The sequence below is a fragment of the Mugil cephalus genome, chromosome 18, assembly GCF_022458985.1.
Source record: "Mugil cephalus isolate CIBA_MC_2020 chromosome 18, CIBA_Mcephalus_1.1, whole genome shotgun sequence".
NCBI lineage: Eukaryota > Metazoa > Chordata > Actinopteri > Mugiliformes > Mugilidae > Mugil > Mugil cephalus.
Genome location: NC_061787.1, coordinates 6,376,140 through 6,399,225, shown reverse-complemented (window position 1 = coordinate 6,399,225; position 23,086 = coordinate 6,376,140). Strand labels below are relative to the sequence as shown.

The following is a 23,086-nucleotide window of genomic DNA, read 5'->3' as shown; positions in this document are numbered from 1 at the left end:
TAATGAGCGTGTTGTTAAAATTGTTGGTATGAAGAGTGGAAAGCTTTCAGCCACTTAATTTACATTCATGTTCAACAGTGCGTGCGCGCAGATACGTTTATACAAGCGCCTCTCCGGTGAGAGATCTAATGCTCGTCTGAGGACAAGCAGACATCCTGAGCTCTGACACAACCAATCATCGCAAAGCCAGCGTGATCGCCTTGGCAACCCCTGTCACCACATACTTTATCCGGTGCTCCCTCCAATCAGGAGGCACCACAGCCTCACCAGGCCCCTCCCACGGGGAGGGGGGGGGGGGCTGGGGAGGCAGTGCCAGCCGTTGGTGCAGAAGCTGCTGCATGAGCGGGCGCTCTAATCTGGATCCAGCGAGGAGAGGATCACTAATCCCAGATTATGGTTCTCCGGGATTAAGACATGCTGATGCACAGGTTTGCACTCACCTCCAATCCTCAGACCTCTCAATCTGGTTCTCTGCTCTGAACCTCAAACCTCAGTTGACAGAATCTATTAAGGTCGAAGCAGCGTTGGGCGCCTGAAATGAGATGTCTTGTTAAAGGTGTTGGCATGTTGAACTGAACAATTCAGAGCACACCTGCTATCTGGCTTCAGATGTCTCTTAGCCGCCTGATATTACTGTACAAGTGTGCAGAATGATTTGTGGGTGCGTCGATGCTGCCGAACTGCCGGCGCACCGAAGGCAGCGGGTTAGCGGAAATGAAAGTTTCTCTCCGTCGCCGCGATGTCACTGAGCAAAAGTGACAGGGACAAGCGGGAGAGTGGTAAACAAAGCAAAGTAGACACTCCACCTCGAAGGGATAGCAAATCACCACGCTGATACCTACTATGTGTCACACATAATAAAAGTGGGGACAACACAGGAAACGGCTTCAGACGAGGCGAACGGGGAAACTTCATGAAATCCCAAACTTTCTGCCACTCATAAGAAATTCAATCTCGGCTGACAGCATTTGTCAAAAGTGCTTTTCCATACCTTAAACAGCATTTGAGGGAACGAACCAAGCAGGGGCTGCAACTCAGAGAGAGACCAATCTTAGTGGGGAGAAATTCCCTCAGCCAGCATGACAATCTGTGAGATTTAAGCCCCTGCTACATGTGTTTATCACAGTTTCAAAATAAAACAGGCGGGAGAGAAAAAGAAAAAGTAACGGGAGAAATAATGCTCAAATATTGTCCATTACAATCCTTCATACATCACACACTGATGTGTAAATTAGGACTTTGGAGTCAACACAGGCACAAATAATGAAGCTGAAATATTAATGATGAAACGTCTTCAAGAGTGTGCGGCCCGTGATCAATTTGGGGTTAATGAGTCGTTTATCTCCGTCCAATCCCCGCTCCTCTTCCAGCCAGCGCTCGCTGCAGGGGAAATCTAAATGGCAGCGTCCGCCATATAGTGCGGATAGATGTGCAAATGATCCCCTAAACAAAATCAATTTGTCCTGCACAGAAAGGGAGACAGTAAAGTGCAGGAAGGAAGCTATGACCTAGAGCGAGAACAGGCGCGGTGTGAAAAGTTCTTTTCCGTTTCGGAACTGTGTTATTTCTGTAATTTCATGGAGCAGATTGGAAAACCTGCAGCCCCCGAGTTTTTCCCGCTTTCTGAAGTCCAAACTTGTGGCTTTGTCCAAAAGCACAAAGTGGGAGAATCAAATATTATCTGTTTTGTTTTATCCTCCGTGGCAGAGCGTTTATTTCAGTGCTGACTCAGTAACTACCATGTAGTTGCCCTGGGCTGTATCTGAGCGTTATTACTTGCGTGTGTGACATGACGCCTGTTTACACTGGACAGCCGTCGCATCTCTGCGTCTTCCTCTCTTTTACTCATTAAGGACCTTTCCCTCTATTCTGAAGCTGATTAGTCCTGACCTGAGCAACCTAGTGCTGCTACATCCAATCAGTCTAATCACTCAAACTCTTGCCTCCCCCCCCCTTCTTTACGCTAATGGGCTTTTCCTGCTCTGGTGACTTAGCACTTAAGAGGTGGGGTGGGGGTGAAGAGGGTCACTACTTCAGGAAAACCCTGTTAAAACTTCTTAACAACACCAAAGCTGTCTTTCGGTTTACATGCACCTCAGGTGTTTATGAAGAAAATAACCAGTTCCATCCATAGTTACCCTTATTTACTACTGTGAGTGGTGGATAACACAGTTGCCAGCATGTCTTTGTATGAATTTGCATCACCTCCCAAAGGGCAAGGAAATTAATGAATATTCACACTTAATCTATAGCCCACGGCAGCCATGCATTATTCATGAGTTGTTGCTGTTTTTGTCATCGCGCGCACACGTCTCAGATTTGTCATCGCAAATCATAATTTCATTTTCCCCTCAGTTCATTCTCTGCCACGTGCAAGGGATGGCTGCACTTGTTACAGGCATGCAGCAAATCACAGCGCGGACTAATGTCTTTAGCACCCCACAGTTTTTAATCTAACGACTAATGTGGAGCCCCGTCCTTAACGCAGAGATTCATGCCTCTTTATGTGCTTACAACAACATTCCTAATCTCAGATCCTTCCTCCGGGTTCTCGCCGGGTATTCATGGCAGCGAGGGCTCGGATTGTCACTAAGCCGCAGAAGGCTCCGAGCGGCAACGGTGGAGACATCAGGGGAGACAGGTGCCATCTTGAATCATGGCAGACTGTCAACACGCAAACTGGACTTGGACTCCCTGATGAGGTATGGCTGCATACGCCAAACCCTGTATGTTTACAACGTCAGGGCTCATACATACACAACGTTAAAAAAGCAGACAAGCTCGCCGAGAGCCAATCAGTCACCAGACTACCCAATAACTCGGCAGCAAAGCTCAGAAAAGGGAAACGGCGTTGACACTCCGCCGTCCAACCTGCCGATGAGGACCTCTAAAAGGTTTCTGTATGAAGGAAGGAGAGAGCAGGGTGACAGTTTAAAAGCCTTCCTTGACACTCAGCAAAATAGGCCTACCTTCTTCCACACAATTGCACCAGCAAGTCAAATTGCATTAGTGATGCACAATGTTTTCACGGGGGGGGGGGGGGGGGGGGTCACAATAAAGCTGGAATACGATGCATTGTACTGAGTCAATGTTTGGAGGGCGTTCCTCTTTTATAAGGAAATACGCAGGACATTATCTTTCACAACAAAATAAAATCATGATACAGCCACGGGCGAAAACAATGAAATCGCTCGTGGGGAGAGGGGGAGGGGGGGATTATTAGTTGAGCAATTAAATATACATTTAAAAAAAAAAAAAAAAACGCAAAATTGAATATTCCTTGCAAGAAACATACCACAAACTCCCGACTTCAAGAGTTCCTCTAATAAATTTCTGACTGTCAAACAGCTTTAATTATGGGTTTTTCAAAAAAAAAAAAAAAAAAAAAGAGCGCGCTCAGTAACATCCAGGCAAAGGGAAAATAATTGCACTACTTTTTGGTCAAACATGAATATTCAAAATGAATTCGCTGTGAGAAAATAATTAGGAGTTTATTAGCATTTGTTTATTTGTCCATGCATAAAACCTCTTAATGAGAGCGTATTAACAAGCTCTCCACTCTGGGGAGGTAAATTCTCAGACGTCAAGAACGTCTCCTATCTTTGGAAAATGTTGAGTTACCGAATGAATAAATAAATAAATAAATAAAGGATTATCGTATGAACAACTAAATTAGCCGCGCACGTCTAACGCGGCACGACGCGTCCTCAGCCGACCTCGGCGCGCGGGGACGTGCTCTCCATGCATTGAAACGTAAAGAGGAGGAAAATACCAACTCAGGGTAATTATAACACATACAGTGACTTGACATTTAGGGCACAGAGTAGAGAAGGGAGATAGCTGGCCTTATCAGAAGCCATAATGAAAGGTCAATGGCCTCCTCAGTGTTTACCTCCAATCATGTGGTCTGAAGAAGAAGCTCTTTCAGTGTCTGTTGAAAGAGCAGTGGTCTGGGCGCGAGATGACAGTTTTTGATGGAGCAAAAACTAACCTGTTTCACTTTTGTCCGAAGCATCTGATTTTATTTAATATTAGGTGCAAGGAAAAAAAAAAACTAATGTTAATTAACTGACATTACACGATGAGGGGAAAAATGATGCAGCACAGTGTAGCAAACCAAAAATATATTTTACACCGTTCTTTTTTTTTTCTCTCCACTCATCTTAAGTACACTTCCCATGTGAAAACTGAGTAAAGTCCACTGTATATCTCTCCTTCTCTCCCTTTCTCTCTCTCCGCCCATGTCTTTGCTTCAGTCTCAGTCAGTGGAAGGAAAAAGCTGCATTGATAAATAGGTCAGAGAGCTTTTCCACCCCCCAATGGTTTCAGGCCCAGCTTGGCAAATTGAACATAATTAAGGCCCAAGGCAAAGGTTGCACTTTCCTTGAAATAGCGAGAGGAGTGGTGCAGAAGGTAGCTCGCTACAGTCGAAAAACACGCTGCCATGCATGTTCGGTACAGCATGCCTGGGCACAGAGGATCCACAGAGCCTCAGCCGTGAGAGGAGGAGGAGGAGGAGGATGAGGAGGAGGAGGACAAGGAGAGGGGGGTTTGAGATAGCGAGCACGGCGGCCATTACAGAGCCAGGAAAACTCTTTGTGAATGTCACACTGGCTCTCTCTTTAAAACAGTATCTGATGCTTGGTAATTTCTGCCACATTAACTCACATTTAAAGGAATAGTCGAGCATTTTTGGGAGATTCTGCTTTGTTGCAGAGAGTTTGATGAGATGAGGATAAATGTCAAATTATGGGTCAAATGTGAAGCTTAAATCAGCTGTGGCCAAATGTAAAATAAATGCCTCTGCAGCACCTTTAAAGCTAATAGACAGCCATCGTTGTTATTTGCTTAATTTGTATAAACGCGTAGGAGTTTGTGTGACGAATATTTAAAGTGGAGACTGTACACCTGGCTGTCCCACTTGGCCTCTAGACTTTATATATAATGTCAGCCACATAAAAGTTGTTGTTTTTCAAGTGAGGTGAGTATTGCAGCGTGGAGAAATCTAGAAATCCAAGTACACCGCTAACTTAGCTGGAAGCTAAACAGAGAAACGATAGACTAATGTGTTTACTAATGTCTTTACACCTGTACGTTGTTCTTCTTTGTGGAGACATGTCTATTGTGACAACCTTTTTTTTTTTGACTGCACATGTCTTTTTTAGTTGCAGTACAGTAAAGTTCCACTGGGACTGACCACAGCGTACAATTTTATACATCCGTGGCTGGGATATCTCTCCAGGGCTTCTCGACTTCCTGGAAAAATAGTTCAGCACATAATCCCCTGTGGACCCACAGTGTGCCACTTTTAAATTTCAGTTTTATGGCTATATGGATTAAACATATAAAGAATGTGATTGCGAGTTTTAAAGGTGCAGGCAGATCTTTTTTTTTATTATTATTATTTTTGGTATTTTGGAGGCGGCCTTTTCTCTCCGTTTCCAGTCTAATGCTAATCTAAGATAACAGATTTGGAAAGGAAGAAACTCTCAATGATCATATTTTTCTGGGCTTCCTCCTTTACCTCACTTTACATCGGCTTAGTTTGTCATTATAACGTTTCTACTCTTCACAGTGGTTTCCTGAATAGGCTAGAAATGCTGTTAGTGAGCTCAGATGCCAAGCTCCATTAGTGTCCCAGCGTCCTCCGCTCCGAGGGCTTCACTTCAGCACGGAGGAGACAGCAGAGCAGAACCACGCGGGGATCGGACAGGTTAGGGACGAGGAGGCACGGGTCTGGGTGAAGGTGAGGTAACGAAAGGCAGCGGCGTTAACTACACGGGCTAACGCTGTCAGGCTGCGCTGGTGAAAGCGTAGTATGGCGGGCTGGCAGTGTATTAAGGGTCTCGTATCACACCACAGCACCATCTTTACTAATGAGACCTGATGGAGAGCAAGGAGTCCCTGCAGGAGTTCTACATGGCATTATCTTTGGCTACCACCACCTCTTCACTTTAGCTTTCTCATTAGCTTTGCCATTAGTTTCCACATTAGCACAGGGTCCCTGATAACTACTTGATGGCTTTCTGCATAAGGATTCATGATGGTTACACATGAAATCAACATTTGCAGCATTACGCTAATGATTGAATTCTTCATTTCTTACGGGATTAAATTAAATTAAATTAGGCTACGAAGAGAAATGTTTTTGAGGAGGCATAAAGCCGCTTTTGCAGAAGAGGGAAAGATTGTTGTATTTGCACTGAAAACTATAATTTAGAGCGAAAAAGCTGCTGAGGGGTGCATTAGCAAACCGCTAACACTGGATAGGGGAAGACAATTTCAAAGGCTTTCTTTTTCATAAATGATGCTTGCTCTTTAATAGCAGCGTGTTGTGTCTTAACTGGTCTCTGATAAACCCAACTATACTTTTTGCTGCACACGGTTATTGTCAAAAATAAATACATAAAAAAAAAAAAAAAAATGAACAGACCTAGCACTTAAGGTCGAGTGTTTTGGTTGATTTAAATTATTCACATAGAGCCTCTTCCTAAAGAGCACTGTAAATTATGTTGGCAACTAAATTCCCCACATGCTGAATGCAAAATGTCATGATAGCGAAGACAATTTGCTCATTATCATAATGCAGGTTTATATTCTTGAATAAATTATGGTAAAATTATTAAATAAAATTGCATGTAGCTGCATGCAATGTAAAATCGATTGAATGCAAAAGTAACTACACGATTTTATTTTATTTTATTTTTCAATGCTATCTTAAAAATACATAAAGAACTTCCAGATGTCACATTTCATTCAGTGCATTCCTGGAAAATGTACCTGTCCGTTTCAGAAATGGATGTGCAGCAGAAGCAGCATCACGCCAGGCACTCCTGCCTTTCCCTCCCCCCATCACAGACGCCCAGTGCGACCGGGGCGCCATATGGCGAAAGATATATACGAACGGCGACGCGGCCAGGAGGCTCTAACTCAAACCCTGATCCGAATGTCAAGGAATTTCAGAGAAGGGGGGAGAAGAGGACGACGACAACGGGAGGCGAGGGAAGGAGGACGTAGATACAGTAGCATTGTTCCCTGAGCGCAGCAGGCTCAGCTGGCCTAAACAGTCCCAGTCCCCTCAGCCTCGTAAGACTAATGGCGGAAAATCACAACCTGGGGGGTTTGATCCTCTAAAGGGCCTCCGAGACCTTATTAATATGCAGCTTTTTTTTTTCTTCTTTTTTTTTTGTGACATGCTCTGAAATGTGCGTCGCATGGATCTACACGCAAGGACGTTCAACACTAGCAGGCGTTCAGATAAAATATCAGACAGCTCTCTGAGCAAAGGGGGAAGATACGCGTGCATACGCTGCAGACGTACACGCACCATGAATCCCCTGCAAAGGAAGCGAAAGCTCTAAAAATATCCACCTGATTGCTCCCCGGCTCCACCGTTAAAGTAAGAAAAGCAGACAGGTACTCTCTCCCTGCACCGCGTGGCGTATCTGAATGTGCTGTGCAGGCATTTTCGCCATCTCGCTCCTCCATGTATGGCTTCCCCTCCCCCCACCCGCTCCCTCTCCATCATACTGTATCCTCCTCACCCACACAGCAGGCTCCCCTCCCCCACCCGGCTCTCGCCATCCCCCTGGGAAGATGGAGCAACCAGAGAGAAATTAATTGAAATCTAAACCTTGATGCAGGATTAACTAAGTAGGTGAGTTCCAGTTGTCACACAATCAGGGCTAGTGTACTATTTGACTTTCATCAAATGAGGCTGACTGAAACAGCGACTAGGGATAATGACAGGAAAAAAAAAAAGGAGCCAGCTGCCATGCCTCCTCACTTTCCTCTTTCTCCCTCCATCCAATCCCATCCCCACCCTCCCCCCTCTCCTCAGCATCTCTCCATCCATCCCTGCCTCCTGCCCTCAGATGTAAATTTAGGATTTTTTCCTATGGCCGACGAGCTGCTGGAATGTACAGAGGAGATCTCGGCGGGGGAATTGCAAAATGCTGCCATCACAATTTGTGACCTCCCTCCTTCCACACACACACAAACGTCTGATATAAAGACAGATAACCGACGGTAACCAACAGCTGCAGGAAATTCATCTTTCTTTATCATCGCCGTGTTGCCACTGGTGATGGAAATACTTTATCTCACGCAAGAACCATGTCACGCGCACTGGCACAGATCTGAACGAGGAGCCCGAATTATCACACAATTACACCAAAGGCAAATCGTCCCCAGCCCATGTGTCATTATCCATAAAGTAACTCCGGTATTCACAGCACCAGCGACGGAGAAAACACGCTCGTGTCATTTCCCGACCACTGTAAACGCACCGTGGTGTTTGGCTTTCTTCTGAGACAACGGAGGATGAAATGTTGGAAGTAAAGTGGGTCAAACAGCACGGCACTCTGATGAAGCATGACTTGCTGCAAAAAAAAAAAAAAAAAAAAAAAAACGAGAGCTTGTCAGAAGATTTTTCTTTCAGAGAGGATGATGCAGATAGGGCAACGCGACGCACTACCAAGCAAAGCCACTTGATCTATTTTGAACGCTGAAAATGTCCTCGGTTCAATCTGATCGTAATTTTTGATCAGACACACGCAAAAAAAAAATAAAAAATCTAATAATTTCTCTTATTTAGCAAAAAGTTCAAGCACCGACAGCAGGAAAGAAAACATAGAGGACACTTAAAATACACACTACACGTCCCTTTATCTCTTTACTGGCATCCATACAAATGAAACAGGGCGAACATACTGACACTTTACACAGTGTTCTGTGTTAAAACTGCCGCAGCTCTGAGCAAGAAAATCTTTACATTTAGAATTTCATGCTGTTTAAAAATCAATATTTAAGCAAGTTGTGTGTGTGTGTGTGTGTGTGTGTGTGTGTGTGTGTGTGTGTGTCTGAGGTGTGGGCAGTAATGTCAGTACAGCAGAGCAAGCTGCCAGCTACCCAGTTGATAATATAGCTTGGGCTCATGCCCGGTGAGGTTGACCTCAGCCTGTTGGCTCGCAATGTCATTTACCACCTGCTATACACACACACACACACACACACACACACACACACTACTCCTATCTCTGCTTCAGCTCCACCTCCACACATCTTTATCTCTCTAACAGCACATAAATAAACACGGGTCCACGTTTCGGCAAAGCGAGGGGCTGTGCATGCCAGGGGTACAGTAGCAGTAGTGGCTGTGGGGTGGATTACTGTGTCCTCAACAGGTGTCGGCGTATGTGAAGGCAACGACAACAAAAAAAAAAACAATCCGTCCATGAGACAAAACTAAAGGGTTTGTGATTCGGAAAGACAAAGATGCACACATATATATACATATATATATATATATATATATATATATATATATATATATATATATATATAGAACACAGAAAAACCCAGCACACACACACATACACAAGTGTCACTGTGCCACTCTGACAGAGCTGTGTGTGGGAGGCATGTGGAGTGGGATACCTGGACAGATGGCGGGCAGTCATCCCGTTGGACCTGCCATCAGAGCGCTGCCCAAGAGGAAAAGAACGGTTTCATCTACTCCACACACACACACACACACACACACATACACACACTTTCTGCTTCTATATAATACACTGAGGACGCCTGCATTTCACTGAAAATACTACGTAGCACTGTGTGCACACAACAAGTATTTTGTGTGGTATCGCAGAGGAGCACCCAGGGAGCTGAACAATTGCTTTATTAGTATCAGCTTGAACTCTGACACCTGCATTAATTTCATTCAGTCTAATTAACATTGATTTTTGTCGAGTCAAATGTTTGTGGGACAGACTGGAGGCTTTTGCACGGATGCCACTGTGCGTGTCTCTGCCTGTGACTCTGATGCTTTCCATTACAGGGAGGAGCGACGGATGCAGAGGCTAACAGACTACCAAAACCCACTACTCCCGCCTAAATCGCATTTCAAAGCATAGAGGAGTCTATTATAGGAAATTAGAAAGGCCTTGGATCTCAACAAGCCTACCCTTCAATTTTATTGAGTCTTCTCAGTAGCCCTTGGTGTACTGTGTATACTTGTCAATAGCAATTCGTCTACATGCGTTTTGTTGACAAACTGCGCCGGGCGTGCACGTGTGTAAATGCACACACGCAGGTCGGACTCGTCCCCTTGACACTGCCCTTGGGAACAGCACGAGAAAAGTGCACTGAATAATCCAGATTCATTAGGACTGAACGTTCAGATATTCTGATTTCCAAGCACAAATTCAAACTAGTTACCAGGAGAGAAGCAAAGAAACTGACGTCTGATGTGTGATAAACGCTGGCGGGAAGCATATGTTTTCTGCTATGCTATTATTTAGTCTGAAAGAGGTGTAGCCACTGCCAGTTATTGCTACTTTTATTCAAACCATGCAAGCACGGAATCATTTCCATCCTTACATCTCGCACGCAAATAGTTTTCAGTCCAAATACAAACAAAAAACATCTGTTTCTCCCTCTCTTTCACACACGCACACATATAGATATATATATACACACACGCACCATGAAAGGAAGCTCTAAAAAATATATGCAGGTACATCTCCATGCAGGCAGCTGTAAAGATTCCTAACCATCTCCCCCGTGTTTCCATTCCAATCTTTACACCACCTTCAAAATTTCCATCCGTCCACACTCCCGCTGTCTGTCTGCTCCTGCAGAGAGCCACTGCGTGCAATCCATGTGCATCGTGTCAGATAATGTTGTGGTGGCGAATCAATAATGCAACGGTAAATTTCATTTAAATAAACATTACTAGCCTACTTAATTAATGAAACCTCATCTGCAATTTGTCAGTGTCAGGAGCACTAACCCCTTTGATGTTGGTATGAATATTCCTTTTCAGAAAATGAGGCTCTCGCACGATTAATGCTTATTGTGGCGTTTGCCTCTTCCTACCTTCTGCGATGCTGCCCGAAATTTGCGCAGGGGCTTATCAAGAGTACACAGCAGCACCAGATTAAAATCATTTACCGCGCGGGGAGGACAATGGGAGGCTGTAAAATGAGTGTAGGGAAACATGAAAAATAGTGGGGGGAATATCTAATGAATCTAATCTACATACAAGCAACTTGATCAAATGCTTGAGCAATTTCAAAGGCCATATATCAAGCGGTACATGACATTAACATCGAATCAGTATCTGGGAGGTCCACACCCATAAGCAATAACGCTGAGCGTTAATAACCAGCAGGGTTATGGGAGATAAATAAAAAAGGACAAATATAAAACAACACACTGCGATAATGTGAGATGTGTATCTGACCCGTCCTTGTCAGTGTGCAGAGAACAGCTGCTCATGACCCAATTTCACTCGGATACATAATTCACCGCTGAGCTATACGACTTCCACACCACTATAAAAAATATTCATCAGAACACGTTATCAAATCATTTTCGGCGGACTTGATGCCTCGTTTCAACGCTACCGCTGCTTCATTAGTCGGGAGAACTCCTCATAAAGGCTCCTCGCTGACCTGAATAAGTCAAGTTGATCAACGCGTTGCCTAAGTTGATAAGTTTAAAACATTCAGGATGGGATAAAAAGGGCTTGACTCATTAACCGGGAAGCTTAAATCACACTGACAGCGGTTCCACTAATACAAGAAGTAATACAGCTAGCGAGCACCTTGACAGCTGAAATGTGCTTCGAAGTCACATTTTGACTGAGATCTATCAATGAAAGCATCAGGATGAAGAGGAAAAACACTCTGAAGAGAAACTGTTAAAATATTGTATGTGAAAGAGTTAAAGGAAAGGAACACTTCCATCATTTTTTGGTCCGTATTGTCTCTTTTCCGCTTCCGCCCCTTTGAATAAACCAAAAAAATCTGAATACGCCAAGTGGCGCTGCTATTAAATATCCAAGTCCAAGTCCAGCAAACAACATGTAGGAGGGACAATAGGAATAAAAGACCTGATGCAGTATAAATAGGAAGAGCAGCATGGTAGTAGATAATAACATGAACATTTTCTGAAATGCTTTGTAAGGCGGCACTTACACCATCTGTTCCTTGGGAGCAAGCAACCCCAGTTCATTCATTTTTCAGCAAAAAAACAGGTTACAGTACGAGCCAAAAAACTGATTAAAGCTCAAGGTACGAAGGAGACAAAATAAGGAACGTGGAAATCACCCCCCATCCCTTATTTGGGACACCTGAAATAGGCCAGAGCCTGGTTTCCTCCTATCAGAAGAGCCCAGGGAAGCCGGAGAGACTGGAGGGAAAAGAGGAGCGGGAGGAGGTGGAGGGATTTTGGTGGTGGTGGTGGTGGGGGATTCAGTGCGGCCTTAAGTGTGCTATCATAGGCGTCTCTTGTGCCTGCCTGCTTTATTTGCAGTAGTCAGGTTAATGAGTCCACCAGCCCACTTGATGTTGAGAGGCCTGCCACAAAGAGCTGCCTCATTAGAGCTAGCCTGGCACGCTGCTCTGAGACAAAGGGACATTCACGCTACTGAATGCCTTTACGCTCCTCAATGCTGCCAGCCTGCGAGGGCCAACGCCATGGCATAGCCCCCTGCACACGTTCTGGCGCCTGGCCAGCCACACCACGACCCTGAGCTTGGCTGGCTGGACTGGCGGGCTGCTGCTGCTGCTGCTGCTGCTGCTGCACTAGCAAATGTTGTGGTGGAGGAAGACTTCCCCGGCTGTTTGCGTGAAGAGGGCACAGCAAAGCTTCCGCGAGAGGCCAGTAGAGAATCTGTGACTGGCTCTCCGGCTCCTTTCCTCCTTTTTTTTTTTTTTTACCCCCCCTCACTTTATCTTTGCCAGCCCCCTCGACGAGCTCCACGCTCTTGTTCAAACTTCCAGCTAACAAGGCTACATCTAAAATACATCCACAAATCATCTTAAAAACACAACCGCTGCCCCCGACCGCAGGCATCCAATTAGTGCTACAGAATGAAGGAAGTGCTGTTAAGGCAGCCATGACACTAGCATGATTCCTATCAGTGATGCGATTTGCTTTATCAGCCAAGGTGCAGGTCTGACCTATTTAATGAGAGCCATAGCGACGTATTAAATGTCACTGCTCTGTGTAATTTTATCCTTCACAACTAGAGGCTGCAACGTCTGTTTCTACAAGAAAACAAGACTGCCGTCAGAAATAAAGTCATGACACAATTTGTATATTTTAGAGGGAAAGAAATATAACAAGACACAGCATCCGTTCGTCGGCGTATAAAATATCTCGGCACTTACGTTTCAAATGTCACGGTTAACACTAGAAGAACCACTCGCATATATATATATATATATTCAACACAAACAATCGTGTTTTAATGTATTCTACGCAACTCCTCTCTGCCTCTTTCACTGACCCGACATTCAACACCGAGCACAAGATACTACAACTGACTTTTTTTTTTTTTTTCCTTTTTTCTAAATGCCGTGCAAAGACTAAGACATACCACCGCGAGACAAGCATGGGCAAACAACCATATTTCATGATTGATGCACTGGCAAAGATCCAGTTTACCACTTCAGCGCAAAAGAAAGAAATCTCTCAAGGCTTAGGGTCAGGAGTTAAATATTTTCTGCATAGGCAATCCGCTCTTTCCACCACACTATTTATAGCACCGGCAGAAACAGCTGAGCTGACTGCAGTGATGTCACTTGCGCTGATGGAATGCTTTGTTCCACAGCGTGTGTGCATGCCACCTGGGTCTGCGCTAGCTGCAAGGGGAAGATCGACGCAGGAGCCAAGATGGCTGACAGTTGCCCCATTTTTCAAGTGTTAAAAAAAAAAAAAAAGACTGCCACTATCTCCTTGAAGCAGACTGTCCACGGCCCCAGACACGCTACATAACCTTACAAAAGCATTCTTTTCTTCTGTCATGGCTCTGTCTGGTAATGTCATGAAAGGTAGCAGTGTTTGCGGCTGCCATTTGGAGCCGAGCAGTCGTGCCAAAGTAGGGTAACATCAGGGTAATCGCACGCTGCGGCTGAACGGGAGAAAATAACAGGCGCCCGTCTTTAGCATCTAGCTGTTTGCCGTTTGTGTGCATAAAGTGCATACGGCTGAGGCGTGCAAGAAGTACTATACCCATATATATTTTTAGTAAGCCTTTGGGCTTCTTTCAGTGTCCCTAAAAGAGCATGGTTGCCTGGCAACCGTTATTGTTGCCATGGAGATTCATGTGTTGGCAGCTGCTGCAATCAGCATTAACTCAAGGCACATATTCTCATTCCGATAGTCAGACGATGGGAAGGCAACTAGGACACACAGTCAGAGAGGGATAGTAATCAGTGTGAAACATATGCTCATCCATTACTCGCTGCATTAATACAATTATATCAAAAAGAAATTTATGGCCGTGCTTTGGTGCAATGATCACATTGCAGGCAGAGGCATAAAATTCCACCTCATAACAGATCCCCACTTTCATTTAATAAATGGCACCAGGCTGTAACACGGTGGAAAACAATGCTATTTCTGCTCTGGCATGAGCAACAAATCTGTCTCCAACAAATGTCTCTATTTAGAGTGACACAAGACAATGTAGGCTACATTTGTTCCCGGTTTTCTTTCATGGCATCGGGGTGAAAAAAAAAGACATATAATACCTTTATATAACCCGCCTTAGTAAATGTTGATAATAAAAAGGCAATTGTGACCCTGCTGAGAAACATTTAAGCAGCAGTTACTGTACAAATAGCGCATTCGACAGTATTGTTTGCATATTAAATCATTTCACAGGGAGTCTTATTGCACAGTGAAGTGTAAACCATCTGAGAGACAGGAAGGGTTATCCTTAGTGATAAATTTCAGGCTAAACTCAATATTTTCAGCAGCTCTCTGCCAGCTGCTGCTGTTTCATTTCAACCTGTTGGGGGATAAGTGATATTTACCTCTTCCCATCCTTCATATGGGTACGCATCCATGCCCACTGGAACAATTGTAGCCCTGTTGAGAGTAGAAACACACAGATTATAATAGTAGTTATTTCCTCTCTGGGCTTTTTTTTTTTTTTTTCTTCTTCCCAGGGCCCAGCTCTACTTCACTTCACTGTTGACATCACACAACTATGTGAGGATAAAGAGGCAGAAAAAAACAATAACAGACCCATTGACCCCCATTTCACAAACCTTGGGGGTATGGGAGAAATCCACTTACAAGACTGGAACAGACCTGCTGATTGGGCCTCAATAGGTTTTCTATTAGGGAACAGAGGAAGTGCAGCGGGAAGGTTCCTGGCTGCTGCCATTTCTGAGTGAGGAAGCTTCTGCGACCGGTGCAGATTTACAACTAACCCTTGTGAGACGCAAAACACCGAGGTGCACCACAAATCAGAGACACAATTGGATACGCATGCAATGCAGTTATCGAGCTATACATTAATCCACGCGGCGCCTTGTAAAAATCAGTGATCCGATCATGTCACTCGCCCGGCTGTATCTAAAATAACTGTGACCAGGTAAAGCCGAGCGGCCGCGCTGGAACACAAGTTATTAGAGCAAAACGATTTCCAGAAGGATGAGCACCTGTGTCCAAAATAAATGATTTCATTTGTTTAATTCAATTACTGGTTCGTGTTCGCACAAGGCAGATGGGAGAAACGTTTAACGCCGTCAAGATTGAAAAGCTCATCTTAAATTTATATTAAAGTCAGGGGTTTCCCCTTCAATCAGAGCAGCCTATCGACTTCACTGAAAAAGGAAAACCTTAATGGTTCACTAAATGTCCCTACTTTTACAGCTTTAATTGCTCCACATAAGAGAAACATGGCTGTAGGAGTCAGACCCGATGATCTCCTGGCATCGGCGTTAGAATGGAGGCTCACATTGCTTTCTCTGGATGCTGCTGGTTGACATTTAACATCACAGAGAGAGGGGAGGTGGAGAGCCAGGTGCCCTACATGCACATTTGACCCCCTGCTAATGTCAGAGGGGTAAGGTCCCACACACTCATCCTTGCTTCACTCACACACAAAAAAAAAAAAGAAAGAAAAAACACTGCTATGGCTCAGACTACAAAGTATCCATCTCAGTAATTACACAAAGCATTTAGTTTCCTTCTGCATGTGGCAATTTAAGGTTAATGTTTTAAAAATAGACAACTACTATTGTATGACTGTGGGAGAATACGCAAAATGTCACCTCTATTATTTTATCAAGTCAACACTCCTCTCCAGCATAATCTCAAATCACAGTTGTTAAATGTGCAATTTTTTACTCATACTCTTCTGAAAAGGATTTTTATACCGAGGTGAAAGCACAGTGTCTGTTGCATTAGGGAAGATGCACACTTTGGAGGACATTACAAACAGCCAGCAGGCCTGTAACCCAGTGCAGATGACCTGGTTCTGCTTGCACGCAACCATGAAATAACAACTGCTGTTTGGTGTTTGATGTTAGCTTGGGGAGCGTTCTGTCCCTGCTCCAGCTAAGCAGGCAAACGTTACCGTCAGGTTTTTTTTTTTTTTTTTTTTTTTAAATACATATATAAAATAAAAATTGCAACGAGGTCATGTCCTGAAACAAAGCAGGTCACACTTCTGTTGGGTTATTCTCTCATTCTGGAGTCAATGCAGGACAGGACAGGTTGCACATATTACACACAGTCATATATATATATTTTGTTTTTTTTCTTTAGACATAAGGATCACGCATGCATGATATTGTTTTGTTACTGAACGCCTATAAACAGTTTCAATTTCAGATGCATGAACAGTTAGAGGTTTGTCAGAGATAAGTGTGCATTTGTGAGGGAAAGCAAGATGCAAAAACAAAGATAACTGAAAATGATAATTTAGTATCCACACTGTGTAATGTCGGCAAGGTTTTATTTTTTCCAGACTAATATATATTTGAAATGGATTTGCTTGTCTGAAATCATTTATACTCCGCTGACAAAATGACAATTTTGTATACAACTGTATTTTTAAATGCATTTAATCATTTTTAAGGCTAAACATATTCAGAAGGCAAAGACTAAACAAACAGAGGTTTTCACTGTTATGACGTAGATTATATTTGGGCACTGAAAATAACGCAAACAGTTCCTCAATCTACTAAATATTCTAAATATTTCCAGTCAGGCTGTAGGAGCACACAATATGCCCCTTCTCTCTTATGTGGTACTGCAGGTATGTTTACCTGTCTGCAGGTTGGTGTCAGACAGAGCAGCTTTTGATGGTTTTCAGTCAGAAAAACTAAATAGATGGATTTTTTCCCCCAAAAAACTTACTAACATGAACGTTCAAGACCGTGGTGATGGCTTTAAACCAAACTGACAATAAACCAGTGAAATTAATTAAATAAAATAAAAACAAACACATTAGAATTTGTTACAACAATGACACATATATTTAAAATTAAGTTGCTGCTCTCTGTTATCACCAACAAATTTAAACACGTATGAAAGCAAACAGCAGAAATACTGATCAAAATCTAATTCCACTTGGCATTATTATCTAAACTATAATTAGAAACAGTCAAACGATTTGAAGGAAAACAAATAATAAACGATTAATTGGAGGAAGGAGATATGCTGAGATTGTGTCGTTTTATTTTTTAACCAATTACTGGCTATAAAAGTGAGATTAAATAGATGAACGTGTCAGGCCAGCTATGGTGCACATTTTATGCAGAACACTGTGGTACAATATGAGTAACATCTGTGGGACGTGTGATGTTGGTGGGTTAGGCCTGATGCAAAATATAAGTGGGGCTGACAGAAAAGGCTGCGGTTACTAAGGCTCCTTGTAGCTAAAACTGATGCAACTACAACGTTCAGTGCTGCAGAGCACAGAGCCAGCAGCAGCCTGGACACATTTTTCCTACAGATAGGTACGTTTTCGTTTCCATTTTGTTTCCAATTCGTTACAACGACTCCCAAAAAAAATAAAAGAACACCGATGCTTGTTAGGGAGCTTTATTGCCCACATGTACGTGTGAAATGAAATCAATGCCCCCGCTTCTACAGGTTATTAAAAATATTCCGGGACATTTCTTTTAGTGCAAACAGGTATACGCTGCCAATCACTAAAGGGAGGCCTTCTTCACGATTTGTTTATTTTTTTGTCAGCGAATAACCTCGATCGAAGACGCAGCAACAGAGCAGCATTTCGATGTCGCCTTAATTGTAGCTGGTTCACATACACTTCGTGTGCAGAAAGCTGTACATGTGAAGGGCGTTTCGATCCTGCAGCCTCGGCGTGTTTTACTGTGAAGGATTCACCGTGATATACGCGCTGCTACTGACTACATTATTTTGCGCAGTTTCGTCAGACCGGTTGAACGCGGTGCATGCGGTTGTATCCCTCTTTTGTCCCTCGAGTCCTCAGATGTAAAGAACAACGACAGAAATCCCATTCCGGAGGACGCATATCCAAGCAGAAGTGTGAACCAGATGGACAGTTTAATAATAAGTCCACATCCAGTCATATTCGGCGGCGTGTTTCCATCCGACGGCTGACTGCTGCACACAGACTCACAACTTTTACAAACTTCCACTTCTGCCCAAATGATGGAATTTGCATCTGCAGCCAGGAGTTATTTCTTTCTGTCTCCCCCGATTTCTTTTCTCTTTGCGCCCCACCTCTCAACCCCCTTTTTTTTTTCAACCCCCCCTTCCCGAGAGAGAGAGGGGCCCAGTGGCTGCCTCTTGATTAATAAATGTTTATGTGTTTTGAAGTGCGGGACAAAAGGGGATGGCCTGTGACCCTTAGGAGCACCGACCTTGCGCGGATTCATTGTGAGGCGCTGGGAAAGCGGCTTTTGGGACGGAGACCCCGGGCCACTGACCCACACACATCCCAGAGCCCTGCCATTCATGTGCGCACCGCTGCATGTCGCCCCGCAGCTCCCATTGTTTCAGCGGGAACAATAGCGTTACCCCCCTCTCTGCCCGAGAGAAAGTAGCTTTCAAACTTCCCTCTATATGTGGCCTGACGCAAGCCCCGGAAGAATTTCCTTTTAACTCTTTAAATAAAGAGTATAAAAATTGTTGACAAAACGTTAACGCTGCTCGTGGTGTGTTCACCCACGTTGCATCACGCACCGGTGTTGCATCATTGCTCTAACTGGATTCTTGCGGCTGTCCAAGGCCAGCACAGCAAGAGCGTGAACGAATAAAACCGAGTGAAACTGTGAAAGAGGGAAGGGGTGTTCGGGAGAAGAGACGTTGAAGAAATAAAACCCGCAGTTTGCTTCTGAGGTTAGAATCTGCTGTGATAAAGTGTACATGAATTAGCAGGACTGGGTGCTATGCCTCGGCTACAGGGTTAGTGAGGTTACTCAAATGACATCATCCATGGGGCCCTGGTTTCGATTGGATCTTTGCCTGGGAGTCAATCACGGCAGGAAGTGAAGGGGATACAAACGAGCAGTGCAAGGACCGACACTTGCTTCAATCAATTACTGCCTCAATGTTGAATGCAGGACTCCCTAAATGGAGTCTGCGCGTTTGCATCGCGACATGTATGGAAATGAAAAAAGAAAGAAAAAACAAAACAGTGAAAACATTTAACCTTCATCTACTGGCCCTTAACAGCAGACCAGGGAGAGGAAGGCCTATGAGACACCGATGTTGTAAAATATCCCTGTTTATCTAAGCAGCTCCGACACAAAATTGGACTCACAGCCTATAGAGATTGAGTTGCAATCCAGTGGTCTGATGCGTGAAACTGCAGCGCACTAATGGACCTCTCAAGACAAACGGCATTAAACATGATTAATTGTGGTCGGCAAGGCGGTGATCCGGCTACACAGTCCTAATGTAGAGCTCCACTAGATTATAGAAGTGTTATTGTATACCACATAAACTACACCAGGCCCACGGTGCTAAAATACACACCGAGAGGCGTTGTATCATGGATGAAAAATAATAATATAAAACGGGGAAATAATCGTATAAAAATGGATATATGAGACTTGCAGTGCGCGCATATGTGCGCGTCAGAGGGAAAGAGCGCGCATTTGTATGTTAAAAAAAAGAAAAAAAAACACCGTGCATGTGATGAGAGAGAGGGGGAGAGAGAGAAAGAGAGAGAGAGAGATTTTACTCATTGTAATGCACAGAACGACCTGCCCTCTTTTGAAAAAAAAGCGAGAAAGCGCAGCCATGCTTTGCAGAGGCTACAGCATCGCTCTCATTGGTAGTACCAGCTTCTCGCCAAACGGAGTCTTTGCTTGTTCGCCACTGTACGCCGACGGAAACCGGGAATACAAGCGACTGCCTCCGTGATGTAAAGATCTGCAGTGAAGCAATGACGCTTCAAAGAAGTGAAAAAAGCAGCAGAGCACGGATAAATATTAGCAGAGAGCACAGTGTACGGGGATCCACAATGCGACGTGAAGCATATCATGGTGAGTATCTTATACTTGCTTTATGATCGACTATTTGAACAATTATTTTTCACCTGAACGTGCATTTCAGCTACATACGTTAATTTAACGCGTGTTTCCGCGGATTAAAGGGAGGATGGTGCATCTATAGAAAGATAACGGAACCTGTACGCTTCCCCGTGCACTCCGCACTTGCCATTGTTATTGCGGGCTTTAGGGAATAAACCACTAGGAGGGAAACGCTAACACACACAAAAAAGGGCGATTGAAAACCACCACCGAATCCGCACAGGATTTAGAGGTCGTTTTGTGTCGACGGCTGCAGGATCAATAAGAAAGGTAGAGAGGACGGCGGATTTCCGAGCCACATCTCTTGTTCGTCGCGCGGTGCTTTGGGACAATAGGGGTCGTTTTCTTGTCGGTGCTCGGAGAGAGGCACCCGAAAAATGATGATGTTCTGACACCGCCGCAATGAAGCTCCAAAGCGATGGCGATGAAGCGAGAGTCGCCCCGGGTTTCATGGGACGTTTCCGTCTAAAATGGCGATTCCCTTTGTTTCTGTATCCCATTCGTCTCTATTCCATCGAGTGGGTAATGCATCGAAATTACCATATACGAGCCTGCGCCTCCTCGGGTTCACTGCTCTGCTTTTTACGCAGTGGATTCTACTCTTTAATAGGAAAATATGGGCCATCAGATGTAGGACTGGTCCCCAGTCGTGATGAGCTCAGGCGCTCTGTGAAGCTGACATTAGAGGACAGGTACTCCTAATTACAGGCTACATTTGAATTCAAGCAGGCTGCAGTTTACATTATATGCAAATCGATAGTTCTCTCTGTAGTGTGCCCCAAAGCAGATTATACTGGATTATAACTGCTTTAATCTGGGATCAGTGTCATCTTGCCATTCAGTTTATATGAAATAAATTAATCCTTATGCATCTCTGAGCACAGATGGCACGACACGTATTTATTTATTTATTTACATCATATGATCTGATGACAGACACAGTGCATTGGATGTCACACGATTTCTAAGATCTATTCTCTTTCAGGGACTGAAATGTAGCTGCAGCTCATCAACACATCCACTTAAATGCAGCATTTGTTAAACTCAACCTGCAGGTTCAGGATAACACGAGCATCCCTCCACCATGAATGTATGTGGAGGAAAGGGTGCACGTGCGCATGCCCATGTGAGTCTGCATTTGTGTAAGTGTAGGTACACGTGTGCTCTCTCTCTCTCCCTTTTTTTTTGGGGGGGGGGGGGGGGGGGGGGAATGCAATGTTGCATAACCGTTCGCAGCCAATACCAGATTTGGGGCTTCACATTTTGCGGGACCATTGTTGGCATTTCCTCTGCCGGCACGCGCACGCACGCACGCACGCACGCACGCACACGCCGTTCTCCAACCAAGGCGGACGATTAACGCATTCTGAAGATAATACTCAGATTGGGAAGTCGTCTATTTCCCTCCTAGTCTCAAGGACACGGGGTGGTGATGAGGAGGACGCTGGGTAATATAGAGGAACATCTGTTTGCCTGGTGACGTCAACAACCCCCCCACCCCCACCCCCACCTCCCCTCATCCCAATCCTCTTGTGCTGAAGGCAGATGCCTCATTTGTTTGGCTGGAGCACCATTAATCCTAAAGTCAGAGGAAAAGACCGGACGGAGAGAGATCAGTCCCATTTAGGTGGTGTCGGTGCCAGTTCGCTGTTGGACGTGCGTTGGACGCATGTTTGTAGAGCGGCGCTTCGTTCAGGACGCCCGCAGTTTGCAGAGCTATTACGGCACGCGGCTGCCCCGTTTGCGTTTTGAGCCAATTTCAAGTTGTGACCCGCAAGTAGAGGTTGCAGGTGTGTGTGTGTTTGTGTGTGTGTGTGTGCTGGAAGAAAAAAAGTGCGTGCGTTATGTGACTGTTAAATCAATATTTTTTTTTTCACATGGACATTTTTCCCCTCCTGTTTTGGACATGAAGTGATTTTTAAACAGGTCAACGTGGAATATGAGAATTTGTCAGTTGCCGTTCAATTTGAAGTTCATGACGCATTATGTGCTTTCTTTTTTTTTCTTTTTTTCTTTTTTTTGTAGGTGCATTATGGGATAATGGAGGACTTTAATGCTTTCTGCAGTTTTGGACAAAGCTGTCGACAGACACGGATCAAACGGAGCCATTTGTCGCCTGCAAACGCGGCCTGGGACGTATAATTATTTTGCCTCCAACACTGCTCACTGGCTGTTTTGCGTCAAAAGTCATTACTGTAACTTAACCTCTTTTTCTCCAGTTGCTTCTTTAAATAAAAAGGTAGGTAGGCCTGCAACCGGGACCGGATTTGATCCGTTTTGGGATTTCTTTGGGCATTTTTTGTTCCATTTTTGACCAACCTTCACGTCTCAAAAAGCTGTTTGTCACACTGGCCTCGGAGGCTTTTCAGAATATAATGATTATATATATATGTGTGTGTAGAAACGGGTGTCTTGGAAAGGTGTCTGCAGCTGGTGGTCAAACACACACAGAGAAGCGGGTTGTGTCTCTCCGTGTTCACAGCGGACCTTGATTTAATGTCTTACAATTAAGGCACGCGGTGAATGCCAAGAGCTGATCCTCCTTTCTTCGCGAGTCTACATATCCAAGATATAAAAGCAAGAAATTGTTTATCTACTAGTTTTATAATAATAAAAATGATATTGTTACGTTAATGCAGTGAACGCATGTTTCCGTTTTTCACACTGTAACACGTTATTCTCGTACTGCTTTCCTCTTTCCAACAATAAAGTTTATACACTCAGTCATTTTAAAACTCTGGTTTTAT

The 23,086-nt window shown here is 44.2% G+C and overlaps 1 long non-coding RNA gene across 1 annotated transcript; it reads left to right on the top strand.

Moving 5' to 3' along the window:
- The first annotated feature begins 19,772 nt into the window (after window positions 1-19,772).
- LOC124995927 lies at window positions 19,773-23,074 on the top strand. Its single transcript, XR_007110777.1, has 2 exons — window positions 19,773-20,291; window positions 22,365-23,074. It is a non-coding gene; the product is annotated as an uncharacterized LOC124995927 (long non-coding RNA).
- Window positions 23,075-23,086: the final 12 nt, after the last annotated feature.